Source organism: Neoarius graeffei, chromosome 26 (assembly GCF_027579695.1).
Source record: "Neoarius graeffei isolate fNeoGra1 chromosome 26, fNeoGra1.pri, whole genome shotgun sequence".
Taxonomy (NCBI): domain Eukaryota; kingdom Metazoa; phylum Chordata; class Actinopteri; order Siluriformes; family Ariidae; genus Neoarius; species Neoarius graeffei.
Window position 1 is genome coordinate 11515963 of NC_083594.1, and position 20790 is coordinate 11536752.

Below are 20790 nucleotides of genomic sequence, written 5' to 3' on the forward strand. Positions count from 1 at the left end.
CAACCATTCACACTCACATTCACACCTACAGTCAATTTAGAGTCACCAGTTAACCTAACCTGCATGTCTTTGGACTGTGGGGGAAACCGGAGCACCCGGAGGAAACCCACGCGGACACAGGGAGAACATGCAAACTCCACACAGAAAGGCCCTCGCCGGCCCCAGGGCTCGAACCCAGGACCTTCTTGCTGTGAGGCGACAGCGCTAACCACTACACCACCTTGCCGCCTAAAATGACATTTTAATTATGAGTAAAAGTGCGTGAGGGTTGGGATAGGCGTCCTTCACCCTGAAACTCCACTCCAGTCCAGTCCACGTGGTGGCGGTAACGCGTCCAGTAGCTGCTTCTCCAACCGCTAGAAAACACTGGAGAAGAAAAAGCCGCTGCTCGTCTGAGCCGCTTTAGTCCCTCGATTTATAAAAATAAAAACACGTTATTGTGTCTGGCTCTGAGGATTTAAAACCTTGTTCTGCTTTAAAACCCTGAGGTAAGTTAAACTGAAGGTGTGTGGTCGAATCCCAAATATATCTCCACTTTACTGTTTTAGGAACTCCGTTCAGTATGAAATAATGCCATGTGCACCCTAGATAGTGCACTATTTATCCAAGGAGAGATTTGTAGTTTGGCTAACCTGTTTAGTTGTATGTTTAAAGTCTTTAAATAATCTTCACGTCAAGTTAATTTCCATCACGGGTTGTTGTTTTTTTTTCTCTCTTTCTCTAAATTGCGACTTCCTCGCAATTCCAACTTTATTTATCCGAGTTCCAACTTAGAGTAGAGTGGGGGGAAAAAGCCCCCCTTAAAGGAACAGTCCACCGTACTTCCATAATGAAATATGCTCTTATCTGAATTGAGACGAGCTGCTCCGTACCTCTCCTAGGTTTGCGCGACCTCCCAGTCAGTCAGACGCGCTGTCACTCCTGTTAGCAATGTAGCTAGGCTCAGTATGGCCAATGGTATTTTTTGGGGCTGTAGTTAGATGCGACCAAACTCTTCCGCGTTTTTCCTGTTTACATAGGTTTATATGACCAGTGACATGAAACAAGTTCAGTTACACAAATTGAAACGTATTTTCTATGCTATGGAAAGTCCGCACTATAATGACAGGCGTACTAACACCTTCTGCGCGCTTCGGCAGCGCATTGATGCGGAGCTCAGATATCAATGCACTGCTGAAGCACGCAGAAGGTGTTAGTACGCCTGTCATTATAGTGCGGACTTTCCATAGCATAGAAAATCGCTATGTTTCAATTTGTGTAACTGAACTTGTTTCATGTCACTGGTCATATAAACCTAGTCTGTGCCCGGTGACGTAGTTAGAGCGACGAAGAGGCGAAGAAAGACTGTAACGTCAGACGCTGTTCTTTTTTTAAAACGAACTTTCGCTCTAAACTATTCAGAACAGTGTCTAAAGCTTGATCGAAAGTTTGGTTCGTATCGCTCGCCGCCATGTTAAATGTGATCCGTAAACAGTCCCAAATAAACTAAAAGCTTCCGTTTGTCGAGTAGTACGCGTCACTGTCTTTCCACCCCTCCCCACTCTCTGATTGGCTCCCTAACTCAGGCGAGCCTTTAGACCATAGTTTCCATGCTGTCTTTTCAGATCGGAACGATTGTGCAAAGCAGCATGGGATTTCCCAGGCTAATATAAACCTATGTAAACAGGAAAAACGCGGAAGAGTTTGGTCGCATCTGACTACAGCCCCAAAAAATACCATTGGCCATACTGAGCCTAGCTACATTGCTAACAGGAGTGACAGCGTGTCTGACTGCGTCTGACTGACTGGGAGGTCGCGCAAAGCTAGGAGAGGTACGGATCAGCTCGTCTCAATTCAGATAAGAGCATATTTCATTATGGAAGTACGGTGGACTATTCCTTTAAGGAAAATTCAGTTTTTCTCCAAGTTGAAATGAACCATGTGTTTAGTTTTAATCATAGTTTTTGACAACAGTGACATGAACAATAATGACACCTAAAGTTTGCCTAAAGTTAATACTTTTTTTTTTTAACTAAAACAAACATTGTGCCAAGGGGGCCTTTTACCCCCCCCCAGTGGGGTAAAAGGCCCCCTGAGGTGGGGCAATAGGCCCCCTCACTCAAAAAAAGCTGTTTGGATAGCAAAAGTGTTTACTTAAGCCTATAATGTGAAAGAAACAAGAAAATATCCCTGAATTAATGAATAGATGCATTATTTTATTATATTTCGCATTTTAATTTCAATTTTTTTAAAAATTTCAATCATTTTTAATATTAAGTTCAAATTACTTGCTTTACTCAACCAGGTAAGCGAGATGTTATTAAAAACTATGTATCTGCTATTCAGAAATGTATGAAATACAGTAATTATGATAAAAGGAAACGATGCCCCCTGGGGGCCATTTACCCCGCCATTAAGGGGGCGTTTTACCCCACAGATTACACTTTTACAAAAAACGGTCTTACTTTCAAAATGTGATTCAACTTTTTATGCCTAATGTAGTTTTTTTAACGTACTGACTTGTCTACTCATACCACATACACAGCTGTGATATCTGACGAAATAGCAGCTATCTAAATACAGTTTTACTGATATCTGAAAATTATATCACTTACCATGAAATTTGATTTCTCTCCGCTGCGTTGCTGATATGCGATCCACAGTGGATATTTGTATATCCCCGTTGTCAAGCCAGTCCATAGCAACAATAGAAATGTAACTTTGCGCCATCTGGTGGTTATTTTGGGTAAAACAGGCCGGGGGCGTATTACCCCACTCTACTCTATTTCTCAAAATTCCGACTTGATTTCTCAGACTTTTTTCCCTTGGGGTTTTTATTTATTTATTAAAAATGCTGTTGTTATTATTATTATTATTATTATTATTATTATTATTATTATTGTTAAGCTAATAAGGCAGCCTCACCCCCTCAGCAGTGTGTTGAGCAGAAAGCTTTACACACTGAAAATGAAAATGGATGAAATCATAGGGGACTGTTTTAGGCATGGTTTCCTGAACCGGGAGGTCTTGTTGTTGGAAGAATCGTATGGTGTTGAGCTCGAAGCCTCTGATCCCTGGAGAGAGAGAACTGTGTCTAACAATTAGCTCTGGCAGCAATGAAACCTCTTACTTTAACTCAGGGCTAAAGGCCCAACTCACACAGCTCTGCATCCTGTTTTCGCTTTGGTTTTATACACAGAGCCTTTATTTTAAATACATTTCTGAGAGGATAGTATCTCCATCCTTGACTCTTGTATGCTGCATAAATGGGCATTTTAAAAAAAATATATTTTTGAGAGTTAAAATCGACCGCAAAGTTGGCATTCGAGCTGAGCGAGCCAGCCCTGAGTGCGTGATGTCACAGCAATAACCAGTTTTAAAGTGCACATCTTGGGTAAATTCAGGAGCAAGATCAATGTAATTCTCCTATTTTATATTAATCTTTTGTCAAATATCTGTCACATTTTGCATTTTGTGCAATTTTCTTTTACCTTGCATGATACCAGAAAAATTCAGTTGAAATCAAGCCATTTGAGGCGAATTGGTCCGCCTCAGAAAAAACTTGGCATTTGGATTTCCCACCGAACATTGATTTTCGTGACGTCGCGTGCGGGACGCCTCCCTCTGAATCCTACGTCAGCGCTGGTTTGTTTGAGAAACGACCTGGTGGTTTTCTGCAAATTTCTTCAACGTTATCAAGTAATTATTAAAATGGTTAACATGCGTATAGTAACACCAATCATGATGGGATTAGTACTCGTCGTTTTCCAAAAGACCGGACGGTGAGAGAGAAATGGGAGCACTTCACGCGAGGCACGCGGAAAAAGCCGAGGACCAAAGCAGAGCCGAGAAAAAGACCAAGAAAATTGGCAATTCACAAGTCGACTGTTGCCAGGGTAAGAAATGAGAGACTATACTCTAAATTAGGTGTTCCTGTGCTTGTGCGGTACACGGATAATGTTATTTATTGACGCACATGAAAGCGATGGACGATAATACACTTACTTAGATTGGATAGAACTTTATTGATCCCTTTGTGAGGGTTCCCTCAGGGAAATTAAAAAGATACAGTCCACAGCCTGGTAAAAAGCAGTCAAAGTAGAGTCCAAAGTAGCATGGTTAAAGTCCCCAGAAATGATGATAAATGCTTGAGGGTGCTGTGTCTGCAGCCTTGCTGTGACAGAGTGAATCCCCTCACATGCTGCGTCTGCCCTCGGAGGGATGTAAACACAGATGGTGATGCTAGCGGCTCCAAGTCCGGGCAACATAAAACTGTCTTTACGGAGAAATGTCCCGGGTTACACCAGCGGTTGTTCACGTAAATGATGAGTCCCCCACCTTTGCCTTTCCCGCATGCTTTAATGTCTCTGTCGGCTCTCACAGCAGTGAATCCCCGCAGGTCCACGTTAGCATCCAGTACAAGGTGTGTTAGCCTTGTCTCCGTAAAAATCAATAAGCTGGTTGTTCAGTGCGGATAGCTCGTTGACCTTATTCGGCAGCGAGTTCACATTCCCCATGATAATGGAGGGAACGGATGGTTTGTAGCGCTACCGGTTGTCCGCTAGCCTAGCCTTTAGCTTAGCCCCAGCTTTGCAGCCCCTGGGTTTCCTCCTCAGCTCCTCCAGGAGGGGGTGTCGTATCCCGGCTCGTCCCATTGTTTTCAGGGCCAGCATCTCCTCTATCGAATAAGCGAGAAAACTGGCTCCTGGTTGCGTGTTAAAGTTAAAAATATCCATGGGATATGAAGAAAAACACACTGTAAGAAGAGCAGAAAAGTAAAAACATGGAAAAAAAGAGGTTTAAAGAGCTAAAAATTACAGAGCTACTGGAGAGGCAGCCATCTCGCACAGCACCCAAGGTCACATTTTCTTTACATTTTACTTCACATGTATCAAGGGATATGCGTGTCAGGGCTTGAGATCTTGGGACCTGTCAAACACATTAAATGTATATACAACCCTGCTTAGCCGATTCCATGTGTGTAGCTTATGAAATCTTTTTCCTATAGTAGCCAGTACTCTTCTAAATGAAGAAATGTATAAATACATAATAGTAAATAGAAAAAATATGATTTATGTAACAACAGATAGATGAGCATTGATGCATGAATCCATGGGTTTAGAAGCTCAGGCGACAATTCCATATTTCAATGCAAAATCGCTAGCTGCTAAACTTGGTCTACACAGACTGTGCACTGAACCCATGCAAGTTCTCTCAGCCTGCTGGCGGACCCGCACGTGACGTCACGAATCTGGCTCCAGACTCCCTTGGGATTTTTCCAGACGCGTTTTATTTTATTTTTTTCTGCTGTAGACAGATGGCCTTGTGCAAAATTACCCTTCTGGATGAGTGTGTAAAGGGACATACTTTCATATAAAAAAAGCAAAAAAACCCCCATGAAATTGGTCCAGGATATGCACTTTAAGGTCGAGGTCTTTGACAGCTATAGACCAAAGCCAGACTCTGCAGGCGAGAGCGGTTGCAATGGCCTCTTTGCTCGGATTTATTGGAGATTCTTCAGATCCTCAGATAGTAATGCAATAGTCCTGAAATTGGAGTGTGTGTACATGCTACTGCGATACATGTAGAACTGTATCAATTCGAACCATCTGAAAGTGAATCCGATAGGAACACGTCGGCCACGGAGACCCTCACCTTACGAAATAAAGCCAGAGAACAAAGCCGTCTAGAGAACTGGATGGAATTGAACTGACAGTCTTATGTGACTCTCATTAAAACAGGATAGGTGTTATAACTTATGCAATGTACATGCATGCATTTTCACTGAAAACATAAAAGGCTAATTAATCAGATGGACTGAGACAATCACATTCTGAAGCAAATTAAATAATCTTATACCGGTAACTTACACAATACAAGTTACATGGATTAATCTAAATGCAGGTAAACAACATGTTATGAGAGTCGGCGCTTACCCGTCTGTGCTCTCGCTTCTTGAAGGACGATTGTTTCAAAACAATGACTTTCAGTTCTTTGTTCATTCGCTTCTTCCACACAAGGGTAAGAGTGCTGCTCAGGCAAGTATATCCGGTGGAGAAATCTGACGACTGGTCCACTCATTCTCCATTTTCTCCATGCTGAGTACTCCGCCATTACTGCTCGGCTCACACTCCGTGAGAACTGGTGCAACTGAACTTATTTTGTTTTTCTTGTAGTTTTCTTTTCCTTTAATTATTGGTACTGCACCCTCTTTCAATACAAGCTTATAGCCAACGCTCCTCAACAGATCAGAGGTTTTGTACAAGTCATCAGTTAAATGTGCCTGTGAATTTCTCGCAAAATGCGTCCAAATCATTGCCTTTGGGCCATGAATGCAACATGAATCCACCTTCTGTTGTGTTGCTGCACCTACCAGCAACACATCTATGTGGCCTGGTGATAAATGAGCTCAAAATGGAGGATTGAAGTTGCAGTCAGCTCTGTGTTTTAATCCGATAGCCTTCCTGCTGTGATGTCAAGGTCATTCAGTCAGACCTAGGGCCCTATGATTTCCGCGATGTGGAAGACACGGACGGAATCACGGAATCTAGACATAAAAGCGGATTTTTCTGATAAACACGGAATAGCGCGGAATTCGTTCATTTTTCTTTGCCTGAAATAAATTTAATCGCCCTCTTTCTAATTTTAAGACACAAACACTGTTTCTGCCCGATTTTGTCACATCTTTCACTTTCGGTGAGTCCGGGGTTGCCTAGAGACCATATCTTGTTAACCACGTGAGTTTGTTTCCTCACTGATGCGACTGCGAGGGAAATATGTCTAAATGTACAGCCCCTGCTGCAAAACCAGCAGTTTCTAAAAAGTTACGAAATACGCAATTAACTGCCAAGCTTCGAGCAGAGCAATATCCAAACGAAAGGTACAACCCAGCGCTTTCCAGAGATTGCAGCCATTGCCAAATCATACATGTATTTCCCAGTCAGCTCTGTTGACTGTGAAAGGAGCTTTAGCAAATATAAAACACTTCTCACTGACGAGGGACTCTCTGACCGAATACAACACCAAATGCCTCACTGTCCTTTACTTCAATGGCGACGTGTCAAAAAGGTGGGAGATGCCTGGCTGCTCGAGATGTTTAGAATGGACAAATGAATTTTAGCTTGACAGGAGTTGATTAAGTTAAGCTGTATTAAGTTTATTAAGTTATGCTGTATAATTAAGTTGATTACAGCTTTGAGTTGTCATTACTGGGGTCTTAAATTGTTATGCATATCTACTTTTGAATAAACAGTGGCTATAACAAATGTTTCTGTATATGTTAAAATAAAACTGTTAGTTTGACATATGTGGTTGTTTGTCATTGACTTTTAGAGCTAGATATTGATTAAAATTGTAAAAACCCGAAACAACAAAAAACAAATCCGAAAACCCCCCCAAAAAAACGGAATTTGAGAAAACATAAAACGGATTTCATAGGGCCCTACAGACCGCTACCTATATGAATCCTTTTAATCGTAAAAATGACTATTTTAGATTTATTGTTAATGCTTAAAGATCATAGCTGGGATGTGATTTTTCCGCAAATTCGCGGAATTCCGCTTTTATCATCTCAAAACTTGAAAAAAAATTTTTTTTCCGTCATTGAGATGAAACGAGCAGTGTTGCCAGATACTGCTGACGTTTTCTAGCCCAAAATATGTTCAAAACCCGCCGAAATGCACTTAAAACCGCCCAATTAGGCGGCAACCGCCCAATCTGTTACATAGCGATGGGCCAATCATGTACCTCGTTTCAAACGAGGTACGTGATTGGCCCATCGCTCTGTAACAACCAGTGAATGCGCTTGTTAGATAGCTGTACGTAAGCTCGCTTCAAACAAAGAGTTGAAAGATGGCAGCCTCCGTGATCGAGCGTAAAGATACAAATCGAGTTAAAGAAATCAACAGAATAGTGAAAAACAAGTTCCGCTGGGAATGGTTGGAGAAAGAGTTTGCTACAGACGTTGGACATAAGACTGTGAGACATTTGTTCAGCGATTTCGTTCTTTGGGGAGAGGGCAGAGGTCTCTGGCTGTCAAGTTTGGGGATGCTGGGACCTCCCCTGCCCGAGCTACGAGCGTGCAAAGTCGGGCTGGAGCCCGGGATAGAAACGAAACCTAAGCGGAGTGCCGCGGCTTGCCTCGGGGCGAATTACGTCCCGAGGCGCGGGGCTAGCGCGCCCTGCCCGCGCTGGTTCTTTGGGGGGAGGGCAGAGGACTCTGGCTGTCAAGTTTGGGCATGCTGAGACCTCCCCTGCCTGAGCTACGAGCGTGCAAAGTCGGGCTGGAGCCCGGGATAGAAACGAAACCTAAGTGAGTAAACACAGTAGTTGTGAATATCCTTAAGTGAGTGAACACTGTGGAGTTATGATTATCCTTTGGTGAGTGAACACTATAGAGTTATGTATATGAAGTTGACATTGCTAGAGTAGAAACTGCAGAAAAAAAGTGACTGATATGCTGGAACTGGACATGGATGCTAGCATCTTTTTTCTTTGAGAGTTCCTGAAGACTTGTGGATGAATTCTTATGTTGCATCATGTTTGTTTGAAAAGGCACATTTAGGTATGTTCAACTTCTACAGTAATTGAAAGTATAAATTTTGTTTTTCCTTATACAATTTTAATGCAGATGATTTAATTTAGAATGACATTTTTAGGTTTCATGTTTTAGCTTTTTGTCAGTTAATAATCATTGAATTTACTATAGGGGCTCAGAGTTGCATGTTGACCATTAAATTGGCTTGAATTTGTTAATCATGACAAATTTTTTCTTGTGTGTTTGCTTGCCATTTTAGTACAATTTTTAAGTCAGAAAACCCCAGAGCCCAGGAGCTTCGGGGGGCTTCGCCCCCCTTGTCCCCCCACCAGGGCGCTGCCCTGGACCAGCTGGGGGCCTACAGCCCCCAGACCCCCGGCTAAAATTTTCAGATAATTTCACCAGCCCCAAATCACATCCCTGTCATAGGCAACGGTTTTCAATTTATGCATATTTGAAACTTTTATATGTAAAAAAAAAAACCTGTAATTTTCTTCTGGTCCCAAGAAGTATTGTTAATAAGTAATCATTAAAAAAAGTTAGTGCGGGTTGCAGCGAATTTCTGTTCGGTAATTTTCGTGACCACTCGGCGCGTGACGTCATTCAAGACAAACAAACCGCTTGAGTTGAGTCCACTTCCGTTTACTTGCATTGCCGTTTGGCTTGAGTGCAGACATGCATTCGGGAATTTCCAAAGAAAAACCATGCCTTATTGTTGTGCAGTGAACTGTAACAACGGGACTGGTTCAGGAAGAAGTTTTTACTTTTTTCCGAGACAGGAGAAGAGGCTGAGCGAGAGGATTGGCTTTTTCCGAAAAAGAAGAGGCGGAGCGAGTCAAGTCAAGTTTTTGTACAGCGTTTTTAACAATAAACATTGTCGCAAAGCAGCTTTACAGAATTTGAACAACTTAAAACATGAGCTAGTTTTATCCCTAATTTATCCCCAATGAGCAAGCCTGTGGCGACGGTAGCAAGGAAAAACTCCCTCAGATGACATGAGGAAGAAACCTCGAGAGGAACCAGACTCAAAAGGGAACCCATCCTCATTTGGGCAACAACAGACAACATGACTGACGTTAACAGTTTTAACATGAAGTCAGTTTCGTTGATGTTATAAACTCTTCATTGATGGAAACTTGAGTGCAAAACTGTTCATGACAACTGCAGTCCCAAAGTTAGCAAGTCAACTGTAGTCCCAGCGGTCTCAAAAGTAGCCGGTCACCGGCGGCAAATCGCCGGCTGTGGCTTGTTATGCCGCCGGCTATAGATAGTTTTCACATGACGTCACAGAGTCGGGGATTCCCTGGTGGCGGCCATCTTGGAGGGCCAGCTTACCGTACGGGTCACTGAGCACACATTGTAGCGCGCGAGTTACATTGTTATATATTATTTACATTTATAGTTACATTACTACTATTTAAAGCTAGCAATGGTGCACACTTGTATTCACGGCTGTCGTAATAGGTCAGATGATGAAGTCAAGCGGAGCTTTTATCAGGGTGTCCGCGGAGTCTAAAAAAGTCTAAAATTACACATTTTCAATTTTAGGCCTAAAAAAGTCTAAAATGCAGAGATAATTTGCACTGTTGGTCTAAAATCTCATTTGGGTAATTTAAGACCTAGGTTATGTGCAGAATTATTCTGCACGTAGAAAATCTTCCCGGAAGTTCCTTTCAGCACCTAGATGTTACCCGGGATTGGTTAGCATCTAGGTGCTGAAAGGAACTTCCGGGAAGATTTTCTAGTTTCGGTTGTGTTGCCAGATTGGGCGGTTTTAAGTGCGTTTTAGCGGGTTTTGAACATATTTTGGGCTGGAAAACGTCAGGAGTATCTGGCAACACTGCGGAAGATTTCCTGGTTCCGGTTTACAGCGCTGACTCAGTTCGTGCAATTGCTGGTGTTGCGTAGGCTACCGTGTAAGCTCAGTCAATTTCAGCGACAAATTAAAATGGAAGCGGACAAATAGGTTCCTAAAAGAACTAGTAAGGGGTCAGTCATCTGGCATTTTTTGGATATCGCGAGGAGGATGTGGAACAGCAAATGCCAATTTGTAAAGTGTGCAAAAAAAAAAAAACCCTGTCATCACGAAAGGCAGCAGCACTACAAATATGTTCCATCACCTGAAACTCACCCGGTACAGTATGAAGAGTCTCTTAAACTCCGAACTACTTGCACGAGCTAAACAAATGACCATAGTGGCCTCGTTCTCCAAAGCCACCCCATATGAGAAAACGAGTCAGAGATGGAGAGCTATAATGGATGCAATCACTAACGTCATTGCCGAAGACATGATCCCAGTTAGTATAGTGGAAAAACCAGGCTTCCAAAAATTACTAAACACACTCGATCCCAAATATGAGTTGCCTGGTCGTAGACATTTTACAGAGAAGGCAATACCGGAATTATACACATCTGAGAGGCAGAGCCAGAAAACATTCAGTTCAAAAGTGTGCAAAGAGAAAAATTATGTTTTGCAGATCTCGCTCTTCTCTCCCTCTATCTCTCTCTCTATTGTGAATGTTCCAGTGGTTCTCAGTAGTCAGGTTAATAGCTTGGAGATCTATTTTTTTTTTAAATAATTTAATGAATTAGCACTTTTCTTATTTAGGCTAAATGTCTTTCTCAGTGTTGAGCTTGCACTTTATTGATTTGAGCAGCTCTGTATTGTATTGCCCCTTTGTTGCAATTTTCAAGATTGTTTTTGCAGTTTGTGCCACATCTTTGTTGAATAAAAATAGTCTTATTTCAATTCAATTGTGATTAATCACCAACATGAAAATTTAAAATGTGTTGTTGAAAACCACCTGTAAAGTTAACCAAGAATGTTATTTAATCTGCAGGGATTGTAGTGAAAACAGTAAAGAGTAAAAGTTAGATTTCATGGGGTCCTTTAGAGGAGATTTAAATATATCGAGATATATATCGTATATCGTGAAATGGAGAAAATGTATCGGGATATTCATTTTTTCCCATATCGCACAGCCCTATTGTCACGGTTTGTAGCAAAATGGGCAAATGCAAGTTTAACGACTGCTGGCTTGAACGCAATGATTTCGTAGACTGGTTAAAACGTGTACCAAACAATCCGTTTGAGGCATACTGCACATTGTGCAAAAGAACACTCAAACTCTGCACCCTGGGTGTAAAGGTACCGGAATCGCACGCGAAAGCGGAGAAGCACCAGGCTGCCCGTAAAAGTTTGCAACAATCGCATGCCATCACTCAATTTTGTTCCCCGTTGTCAGGTCCAAGCACATCTCGAGACGGTGTATCAGCTAACTCCGTGCAAACTGTAACGCTACAACACGCAAACCGTACGGAATCGAATGCCTCATCCTCAAGTGATTTGCGGGATGTCTTTGGCTCCACTGCAACTTAGTTCCTCATTAATGCAAGAGCGCACCCTAGGGATGTAATGAGTTCATTGGTGAATGATAATAAATTTTGTTATTTCGAAAGTAATTCAGGCTCTCCCAGTTTTCTTTATTTTTTTTGTGCGGCATAAGTCTTAAATTTAACCTGCTATGGTCTTAAAAAGGTCTTAAACAGTCTTAAATTGAACTTGTTCAAGCCTGCAGACACCCTGTTTTATGGAATTCCCACTGTACGGGAGCCCTAAGGCAGCAAACAATCTCAGCATACAAAGGAGAAATCTATGGCTTGCGAGAATCAACCGCAAGAATTATCAGCCTTCCAAACACAGCAAAGTCTGCTCCGATCATTTTATAAGTGGTAAGTTGTTTAAATAAACAATTGTGTTTGTTTGTTTTTGGAAACCAAAACATCATGTGAACACACTCTGGAGAATGCCTAACTGGAACTGCTGAGTGTACATTTACATTGTAATGTACACTTAATATCGCTCGTTAGTCACGTTTCTATTTGACACTTGTCACTTCACTCACGCAAGGGTCATTTTTGAAAAACATTTTAGGTCTATTCTGTATGATTTGATTTGTGTTTGGGATGCAAACAGCGCGCCTTTTGGCGGATGCCACCTGAATCGCGCAGATCCGATCTTTTTTTTGTTTTTTGGGGGGGGCGTTGGAGTGTCTGATTATAATTTCAAAGTAAATTCTGTATTAAAATTACTAAATAAGCAAATCCGTTACAGTCCATGAAACAGGAAGTATAAGGATGAGAAAAAAACAGTTTAAATCGGGAAGCTGTGCACATTTGTGCAACCTGAGCGGTGTGCAGGACTGTGCAAATGTGCGCAGCTTCCCGATTTAAACTTTTTTTTGTTCTGCGCGATTCAGGCGGCATCTGCCAAAAGGCGCGCTGTGAATATATTAAGTTGTATATATCAGACAGCCTTTAAAGTTTGATGAAGTCAGTTTCAGGCTTTGGAGCAGGCTTTGGCAGTTTCAGGCTTTGGCAGCCCTGCATAGTCACTTGAAAATGCATCTTTGTCCACTTCGTAGGGGTCAATTCCCCCAATCAAGGCCAGTTTAGCTGCATACCGTTGTCGTGAGATGTGTATCTATATACTTCTGTTTGCTTGATTTTGCCGACATTGATCTTTATTTTAGAAAACTGACTATATAACTTCATAAATTCGTCCGAGATAACGTAGCCAGTAGTGGTGATGGTCCGTTTTGTTTGCCCACCATCATGGCGGCTGGGGGGCGTTCCCCGGAATGCCGTGACGTCAGTGAAAACTATCTATTGTCAGTCGAGTCGAGAAAAGAAGAGTCAATTTCTCACTTTGACAACGCAACGGCGTGTCGTTTATTGAAACACTCAAAGAAGAAAAAAAACAAAGATGGCGCTCCCCATCAGTTAAACAAACCGAGTTGCCATCCTTAAAGGGGCCGCGTCGCTAATACTCTAACCAGGTAACACATTAAACATGTCGTGCGGAACGCACATCAGATCAGAGGAAAAAGGTATGGTGAATTATGTCCATAATAGATGTCCACTACAACATCAGACTTAAAATTATTATATCATCCATATGTGGATTTCAGTCGGACTACTTATGTGTTTGTTTGCAAATATTTCTGAAATTTGATAAAATGACTGAGGTATGGTTTCATAGGGTTTTTTCTAGAAAAATTTAGTATGAGGGGGCGAAGCGGGGGGGGGGGTGCCGGTTGTCCGCCCCCCCCGCCGTGCCAAGCCTTTGAAAAATTGAGGCTCCAATGGGACATTCTGAGGCTCTCTGAGAGGCAAATTGTAACAAATTGTGTGTCAACATTAAAAAAGAAAGAAGTAATCATCTTCTGCCCCGGACAGTCTTCGCCTTTCTTCCGCTTCGTGCCGCGGGATGACATCTTTAAATGCCCAAGTGTCAACAAAAACAACTTGCGAACTACTTCTGTCAAAAGCTCCCGCGTCAGTGGGTGAAAGGTCATTCAGTCTCGAGAAATCTCGCTCTACAAGTCAGCTGACCTTGTATGTAACCCATGTCAGATCTCGCGAGAGCAGCCGCGACAAGTAAACAACTAAACAACATGGCGCCTCAGTCTGGAAAATGCCAATTTGGATTGTTTTTGCACCGTCTGGCGGTGTATCTACTATGATTGGAATATTTTTGGAGCAATTATAACGTATTTGATGATCAGACACATTGTCACGTGGTGTTGCTGGGATGTTTTCACGGAGTCGGTAAGGGGGCGCACGCCGAGAGTAAGAGGGCGCAGCGCCCCTGTTCCCCCATTTAGACGAAAGCCTGGTTTCATATTTCAAGTTTCCAAATGGTATTGATTACCCTTTATTTTCACTGTTAAAAGTTACCAGAGGCCACCATTTCTCAGTGCATTTCATAATATTTTCCGTGCCCAAAGGGGGGGGGCGCACCCCCTTGAAACCCCCCCTGCACGCTTTGCATGCATTATGTCTGCCGCTGGCAGACATTTTACCATTTTGTACCCTGCTATTCTCCCAAACTTTGAAGCCCCTGTAGTCCTCAGCCATAAAGTAAAAAAAAGTACTGTACTTGATGTACTTGAAAAAAATCAAAACAGGCTATGCATAGCTGCAGTTCTTGCCGTTTCTTAACTCCAGTGACTGCTTTCTGAAACAGAAACACACACCCACAAACAGAGGAAGAACAAGAAGATTAAGAATAAAACAAAAAAAGTGAGGAAAAGCATTAAGAATAACAGCTGTAGTTAAATATACGCAGACTATTGATTTGACAACTTACTGAGCTTAATGTGATGGGTGTGCATGCCTCTGAACACAGTCCTGCAACGTCTGGGTCAATGGTGGTCAGCTTCAGTCTCAGGTTTGGCTCAGCATCCACCCTGCTTCTGTACTTTTGTTTTTATGACAAGTGAAGAGAAGCCTCTCTCGCACAGGTAGGTGGTCACAAAAGGAAGGAGAAATCGCACAGCCTTGTCAGAAAGCACAGGGTATTCACTGTACTGCATTATCCAAAAGTCCAACAGAGTGTGCTTTCTGAAAGATGCCTTCAGTGTTTCGTCACAAGACAGCTCTATTAACCTCTCCTGCTCAACAACAGTTAAGTCCATTAAGGCCATGTGAGAGGTGTCTATGTTGAAAGGGTTTCTCATCCAGCTGCTAGCTTCATATTTAGGCATCACTGGGAAATAATTGCAGAACTGTTGTCTGAGTGATGTGAGGTGTGCAGCGATGTTCACCCTGACTCCATCATCAAGCATCAGGTCATTGTCAGACAAAAAAACTCTCCAAAGCAGGGAAAGCTGAAACATCACCTGTCTTGACTTTGATTTCAAATAACTCCAACTTTTTCAGCAGTGCACTGATTTTGTCCTGCACATCAAAAACATTGGAGAGTCCCTGTAGTCCCAAATTCAGGTCATTTAAACTTGAAAAAATGTCAGACAAGTATGCCAACTGACTGAGCCACACAGTGTCCTCAAAAATGTCTTGCAGGGGGAAATTTGTGTCCTGCAAGAACATCTGGACCTCTCTGTGCAATTCGAAAAGCCTCGAAAGCACCTTTCCTCTTGAAAGCCACCTTACTTCAGTATGAAGCAAGAGTTGGACATGCTCACTGCCCATCTCCTTGCAGAGCACATGAAATAAGCGAGCATTCATCGGTCTGGCCTTGATGAAGTTCAGTTTTTACAGCACAATCCAGCACGGACTTCAGGTCATCAGGCATCTTCTTCACCGTCAGCGCCTCACGATGGATGCTGCAGTGGGTCCAGCGCATCTCGGGTGCCACCTCTCGGATGCGAGCTGCTATCCCGCTGTTGCGACCCGTCATGGCCCTCGCTCTGTCAGTACATACGCCCACATGCTTTTCCCAGTCCAAGCCATGCTCCTGGATGAACTTGTTCAGTAACTGTAATATTTGCTCTGATGTAGTTCTGGTCTCCAGTGATTTACAGAACATAAAGTCCTCTTGCGCCACACCGTCATATTCATTCTCACATAAACAATAAATTGGCCAAATCTGCAACATCTGTAGTCTCATCAAGCTGTATGGCAAAATATCCACTGTTCTTAATGCGCTCAGTGTCTTTTTAACATCGTCAGCCATGTCGTTTATTCTCCTTGACACGATGTCATTTGAAAGCGGCACCAAGTTTAACACTCTGGCAGCTTTCTCTCCACACATGATACGTGTCATCTCTTTGGCTAATGGTAAACACAGCTGTTCCCCGATTGTGTGTGGCTTACCGGCTCTGGCGATCAGGAGGCTGGCACGATATGAAGCTTCCTGTGCTTTGGCTACGGGTGTACCATAGGACAGAGTGGTGGACTTGGACTGCTTCAGTTCATCACGTTTTCGTAAAAAAATAATCCATTGGTTTGTCCTCTAGTGCTGTGTTTTGGTTGTAAGATGCCGTTTGAGATGCGATGGTTTCATGGACTCATTGCTCAGAACGTCGCCACATACAACACACTGCGGCCTGGGCAGCAGCTCTGTCCCGCTCCAAATGAATCCCAGTTTTATGTATTTTTCGTCATACTTCCTCCTCACTGGTTTCTGCCCTTTGCTAGCAATTCTGGGGCTGGTTTTGCCACTGTCGTTAGCATCTGCGCTTGGCTCACACACGTCCTCTTCAGTTCTCCCTCTCTCCTGATCCATGCTCCCATTCGCGGATTTAAGCCACAACAGGAATTTTGTCGTACTCGTCTGTAGTAATCCCTGATGTGGGTGGAGCACGGAAGCACAGCAGGCGAGAGTTGGTGTTCACACAGACACTTTTTATTTTACTTATTTTCATCAGCTTTTCAGCTTCTCACACAATCGCACACGCAACACACGCGTTCTGGTCGGGGGAGACTCTTCTCTGCTCTCCCCCTCCTTTTATACTCCATCCCTGCAACAAACACACACATTAATTGACACCAGGTGTAATGACTTGGCCACTTACCTTCCCTGACCCCGCCCTCTATTCACAGACTGCTGCTTGGCCACGCCCCCGCTGCCACATACCCCCACCGCCCGACTCAGGCCGGGGAGCCGTCCGGCCTGAAGCTGACCCCCCCCTCCCCCGACAGGACAGGAAGTCCGCCACCACCATCTGTGCCCCCGGCCTGTGGATCACCTCGAACTTAAATGGCTGGAGAGCGAGATACCAACGGGTGATCTGCGCATTGGCATCCTTCATGCGGTGGAGCCACTGGAGGGGCGCGTGGTCCGAACAGTGTGAGAAAGTATAGTATCGGAGGGCGAGGACTGCCCACTCGATGGCAAGACGCTCCTTTTCAATTGTGTTGTACTAGCTGTCGATGCGCAAAAGCATTCGGCTGATGTACAGCACCGGGCACTCCTCGCCCTCCACCTCCTGGGACAAAATGGCCCCAACCCCCTGTCTGATGCATCAGTCTGCAAAATAAAGGGGAGAGAGAAGTCAGGGGAGTGTAAAAGTGGCCCCCCAGACAGTGCAGCTTTTACCTCAGAGAAGGCCTGTTGGCACTGCTCCGTCCACTGGACCGCATCTGGAGCCCCCTTTTTAGTGAGGTCGGTTTGCGGGCTGGTGACATCTGAATAGTTGGGTAGAAACCTACGATAATAGCTAGCCAGCCAGCCCCAAGAACAGCCTCACCTCCCTTTTGGTCTTGGGCCTCGGGCAGGCCGCAATCACTGCAGTCTGGTTAATTTGGGGGGACACCTGCCCATGTCCCAAGTGGAACCCCAGATACCGTACTTCCACCCGCCCAATTGCACACTTTTTTGGGTTAGCTGTGAGGCCCGCCCGCCTCAGCAACTTTAGAACAGCCCTCAGGTGTTCCAAGTGTCGCGGCCAATCATGACTGTAGATTAGGGCTGCACGATTATGGAAAAAATGATAATCACGATTATCTTGATCAAAATTGTAATCACGATTATTAATCACGATTATTCTTGATGTTAGGGAAATCACTTACATTTTATTTCACTATATTCAAACAAACAATATGAACAGCTTTCAGTGCAGAATGAAATTTAAAAGAGAAGTTCTGATTTCCAAATGACAAATAAATGAAATTTATCCAAGAAATTACCAAAGGATGAAGGAACTGAAAACTCAATTGCAACAATTACATAGCATTATACTGAGGCCTACAAGTTTTTAGCTAGAAAGACCAGCCTATCAACATGCTCTGGCTTTAAACATGAGCGAAGGCAGGTCACAACATTGCCTCCAGTGCTAAATAGTCTGTTGTTCCGACAGTTAGCTTTTCTCTCTCACCTCAATCTGTTACCTACTCTCACGCCATTAGGGGGCGAACCGACGCATGTAAGGTTTCATTACTCCGCCTAAATAAGCAAGCTTGCTTGCTTATTTAGGCGGAGTAATGAAACCTTACATGCGTCGGTTCGCCCCCTAATGGTTTGGCGGAGTACTGGTCAAAAAGTGCTTGATCAGATGCAGCAGAGCTCGCATTTTAAATGGAAATAAATCGCGATTTTCATTTAATTTAATCGTGGCAGCCAAAATCGCGATTTTCGATTAAATTCAATTAATTGTGCAGCCCTACTGTAGATTAGCATGTCCTCTAGATAGGCGGCCGCGTAGGCAGCATGAGGGCAGAGGACCCTGTCCATAAGCCGCTAGAACATAGCGGGCGCCCCAAACAACCCAAAAGGGAGCGTGACAAATTGGTGTAAGCCAAACGGTATGGAAAAGGCTGTTTTCTCTCGGGATAGAGGAGTCAAGGGGATCTGCCAATATCCCTTTGTTAGATCCAGTGTCGAATAAAAGCGAGCAGCGCCTAACCGATCAAGCAATTCATCAATGCGAGGCATTGGGTACGTGTCAAATTTAGATACTGCATTGACCTTCTATAGTCCACACAGAACCGGACCAACCCATCGGTCTTGGGAACCAGGACCACTGGGCTGCTCCAGTCACTGTGGGACTCCTCGATTATGCCCATTTCGAGCATGGCCTTGAGTTCGTCCCGAACCACCTCTTTCTTTTGTTCGGGCAAGCGGTAAGGGCGGCTACGCACTACCACCCCCGGGAGCGTTTAGATGTGGTGTTTTATGAGGTGGGTATGACCCGGAAGGGGCGAGAACATGTCGGAAAATTCCTTCTGCAACTTGGCTACCTCCGTGAGTTGGGTCAGCGAGAGGTGGTCTCCACAAGGGACCGGAGTGGTCCGAGATGTTATCTTTTTTTACCTCCGGCCCCAGCTCCGCCTTCTCTGGGACTACCGCCGCCAACGCCACGGGGACCCCCTCATTTCCGCGTTTTAAAAGGTTGAGGTGGTAGACTTGCAGTGCCCCACCCCTATCCATTCGTTTCACCTCATAGTCGACGTCCCCGACTCGCCGTGTGACCTCGAAGGGCCCTTGCCACTTGGCGACTAATTTAGAACTCGACGTGGGCAATAATACGAGTACTTTGTCTCCCGGCATGAACTCTCTAAGGCGCGTGCCCCTGTCATACAGCCGGCTTTGATGTTCTTGTGCCTGCTGCAAATTCTCCTGGGTTAGGTGCGTGAGGGTGTGGAGTTTTGCGCGCAGGCCAAGAACGTACTGTATTTCATTTTTACTTGGTGAAGGTCCCTCCTCCCAATTTTCCCGCAGCCCATCCAGAATGCCACGCGGCTTACGCCCATATGATAATTCAAAGGGAGAAAATCCTGTGGAGGCTTGCGGGACCTCTCGTACTGCGAATAACGGGTTCGAGCCACTTATCCCAATTACGCGCATCTTCACTAACGAATTTTCGGATTATGTTTTTGAGTGTCTGGTTAAATCGCTCTACTAATCCATCTGTTTGTGGGTGATAGACACTGGCGCGGATAGACTTGATCCCCAGTAACCCATACAGCTCGCGCAGTGTGCATGACATAAACGAGGTGCCTTGGTCTGTCAGGATTTCTTTCGGAATCCCGACCCGGGAGATAAAGCGGAAGAGCGCTTCCGCAATACTGCATGCTGAGATATTGCGGAGAGGCACTGCTTCCGGATATTGCGTTGCATAGTCTACTAGAACTAAAAGCGATATCCCCATGCTGACCGATCTAATGGCCCGACGAGATCCATCCCGATTTGCTCAAATGGGGTCTCGATTAGAGGAAGAGGGCGCAACGGCACTTTTGGAGCGGCCGCAGGATTTACTAATTGGCATTCACGGCACGCCGCACACCACCGACGGACATCCCCGCGAATCCTTGGCCTATAGAACCGGTCCATTATTCGGGCTAGTGTTTTTTGTCTTGCCCCAAGTGTCCAGCCATGGGATTAAAGTGAGCCGCATGGAACATGAGTTCCCTACGACTCTTTGGGATTAACAACTGGGTTACTTGTTCCTTAGTTTGAGTGTCCTGCGTCACTCGATACAATCTCTCTTTCATAATGGCAAAATAGGGGAAGGTCGGTGCCGCGCGTGGCTGAAGAGTTTGACCATCGATTACTCTCACTTTGTCAAATGCATGCCGCGGAGTCTCGTCTCGCGACTGCTCTAACGGGAAATCCCCGAGAGAGGGAGGAGGAGTGGGTTGCTCCTCACTCTGACGCGGTGTTGACGTAGACGGCTCTGTGACAGCTTCTCCAGCCAATGCCGCACCGGGATCTTCCTGTGACCTACTAGGGCAGGACCCACTACGTGTTAAATACTCCATTAGTTCTTTAAATCCCGGCCAATCAGTACCCAAAATCAACGAGTGGGTAAGACGAGGATTAACCGCCGCCTTTAGTCTATGCGTTTGGCCCTGGAATAGAATATGGACAGACACTAGTGGGTAATGGTGGACATCCCCGTGCATGCACACCTTCACCGCTTATGCTCCCCCCAATGCCTCACCTTGCACCAGGCATTGGTGAATTGAGGTCTGATTACAACCGGAATCCACCAAAGCGTGATATGTATCCCCTTGAATACTCACCAGTATGC

At 44.4% G+C, this 20790-nt stretch overlaps 1 protein-coding gene across 1 annotated transcript in view; it reads left to right on the forward strand.

Annotated features, from left to right (window-relative positions):
- The first annotated feature begins 367 nt into the window (after nucleotides 1–367).
- Nucleotides 368–20790, forward strand: part of LOC132874174 (zinc finger protein 271-like) — a 71795-nt gene continuing 51372 nt past the window's right edge. Inside the window, exon 1 of the mRNA XM_060910151.1 lies at nucleotides 368–488. The gene's annotated coding sequence lies outside the window, so the exon portion shown is untranslated. The remainder of the gene's footprint in view (nucleotides 489–20790) is intronic.